General features: G+C 57.9%; 1 non-coding gene across 1 annotated transcript; it reads right to left on the bottom strand.

Moving 5' to 3' along the window:
* Window positions 1–1,010: 1,010 nt before the first annotated feature.
* On the bottom strand, window positions 1,011–1,104 carry TRNAI-UAU (transfer RNA isoleucine (anticodon UAU)). Its single transcript has 2 exons — window positions 1,067–1,104; window positions 1,011–1,046 (listed from the first exon to the last, which is right to left on the bottom strand). It is a non-coding gene; the product is annotated as a tRNA-Ile (tRNA).
* Between the last annotated feature and the right edge of the window lie 1,441 nt (window positions 1,105–2,545).

Here is a 2,545-nt window from a genome sequence, read left to right as displayed (position 1 = left end):
TAGGCCAAGGGGTTTGTTTCCAAAGATGCCATGGCCTAGGAAGCTCTTCTGTGCTCTCTGTTCCAAACATTCAGTGGGCTCGTGCCTAAAATGATTTCCTGGTTTCTAGTGATCGTGCAGTGTCTTCTGCTGGGGGGCTGCCGTGACAGCTACCCCTGCTTCTGGGAAAGCAGTCAAGCTTCTCCGTTCTCCAGGCCAAGCTTGAGAACTGAGAGAGTCTGCCTGGAAAGTGCCCAGCTTTTCACCTTTCCTTTCCCTTGCCCTTGCTCTCCGTGTTGCAGTCAGGGCACTCTCAGCTCCACACACAAACTGCCCTGCAGCCCCAGCCCACCCGCAACTGCCATCCCACGCCATAGAGACCCCCAACACAAGTAGCTCTTCCCTGGGAGAAAGAAGTCGCTTTTTTTTTTTTCTTCAGGGGGAGCGTGTGACTTTTCTGAGGTTATGCCACCATGCTGGAAGTCTTAAGTCCTGTTCCGGCCAAGCTGTAAGCTGGCTGTGGGAAAGAAACCCTCCCTGGAAAGGCAGAGCTGCCTTTCTCCCTTGCCTGCTGCAGAGTGAGAGGCGCTGTGAGGCAGCAGCTTTTGCCTGCAGCTCCACCGCAGTGCTCGCGTGTAGAGAGCCAGGAGTGCTTCCTCCTGGCCTGGCTGCAGGGGGAAAGGCTGGCTAGGAAGGCTCTGCCACAGTGAGGCTGGGCAGCTGGTGCTGGGAGAGTGTCCGCCTGGAGGGCAAATGCTGAAGAGCAAAGGAAAATGTTAGCATCTGCGCCCTGAGTGGGGTCTGGATCCTCTGCGGAAGAGAAGGGAGGAGAGCCCAGCTCTGCCTCCGGGGCCCCAAACCGAGTGCTATGCGGGCAGAGCCCAGGTCAAGCCTGGAACGGCCCCGAGCGCTTCTGGTGTTCCAAGGTGTCTGTATTGGCAGGTCCCGGGATGTCTGGCTTGAGACAGATGTCGCTGCTAGGAAGCTGCACCGCCCAAGGGAAGAGGAGGCAGTGCATGATCAAAAGCCCATGCTCCAGGTGAGGCTTGAACTCACACCCTCAGCATCCCTCCGCTTAGCACTGCTGTATAAGTACTGCGCGCTGGCCCATTGCGCCACTGGAGCACGCTTGGAGAGGCGGACTGGAGCCCACGAGCAACCATTGTTGCCTGCGATCACCATGGCTCTTCAGCATTAACCGGGCACCTCAAGTGCTTTCCTCTTTGTCTCGTCCAGCAAGGAGCAGCCATTGCGTGCCAGGCTTGCAACATTCACCAGGGCACGGAGTGCCAGGGCAAAGTGCCCCTCGGCAGGGTTTAGCTGGCTAGAGGCAGGAAAAGGGAGGCCACAGGCGACCCAGGGCTGGGACAGTGAGGTCGCTGCTGTGGCAGCCCTGTGAGGCCATTGAGTGCATCAGAAAGCCCCTGTAGTGAAGGCAGCCGGGGGAGGGGGCGAGGGGAGGCAGAAGAAGGACACCCGACTGCCACAGGGACCGTGAGTAAGGGCAGACCCAGAGCAGCCAAAGCCATGCTGGGCCAATGGGAGTGGAGGCTGGAGAGGGGCTAAGGCAGCCAAGAAGGACACGGAGAGCAGCAGCAGGGAACACTGGTCCCAAACCACATCTCGTGGGGGAGCCAACGGGCTTCTGGCTTTGCGCTCTGCTCCCGAGGGCATCTGGGCTCTGGCCTAACCCCTGCCTGGCTGTCAGAGTCCAGTAGTCTCTGCAGCAGCATCTTGTAGCTATTCCACACAGGGAGGGTCAAGAGGGACCTCACGGAGCTCTCAGAGCGAGACGAGACAGAAGGGTCACCGCACCAGAAAAGCCAGCGGGCAGTCCCCCAAAGCAGCAGAACGTCGCCCTTCCAACTCCCCACTGAAAACCAGTTCTTCTCTTTTAAACTGACAAGCACTTTTCTGGAAATCAGGGTCAGCACCACTTCATGAGTTGCATGGCCAGGGAAAGCTGCCAACTAAGCGCACAGGCAGGGCAAAATAGTACTGGCTGAGTACTCAGCTTCTGGACCTCCCTGGCAATTTGTTGGTCCCTGCAGCAGCAAGGCGGTCCAAAGCCTTTGCCTCTTTACTACGCCGAATGTCTGCCAGTGAAGCAGGTGCTTAGTAAGAGGCAGCACTTGCAGGGAGAGTGCAGTGTTTGGAGCATCAGGCGTTACTGGGACAAGGAAGACGACCGAAGAAGAGGCTTCTCCCAGCAACAGACCGAAAGGACACGGCCATCACCCGCTCCTCTGGGAGGATCCACAAAGCCCCTTCCTGTGTTTGATGAAGGGCAGGGAGATGCTGTGTTCCCGGGTCAGAGGAGGCGCATGGACAGGCTTCAAGGAGCCCAGGATTTGAAAAAGGCTGACAGGGCAGTCAAGCAGCTGTGAGCTGCCTGTAGTTTACAAGAAGCTACTAGGTGCTGCTTTGAAAACCTAATTCAAGAAAGCGCTAAAAAAAACCAACCGCAGCCATGCGGCAAGAGAGGAGGAAGGTCTAAATGAGGCACGTCCACCTCCAGGCAGCAGGCAGGAGGTGGGTGGTGGGGACACCGTGCGCCCACCAGGAC

Source organism: Struthio camelus, chromosome 10 (assembly GCF_040807025.1).
Source record: "Struthio camelus isolate bStrCam1 chromosome 10, bStrCam1.hap1, whole genome shotgun sequence".
Taxonomy (NCBI): domain Eukaryota; kingdom Metazoa; phylum Chordata; class Aves; order Struthioniformes; family Struthionidae; genus Struthio; species Struthio camelus.
Note: the sequence above shows the minus strand (reverse complement) of the source record. Positions and strands in the feature narration are given on the sequence as shown.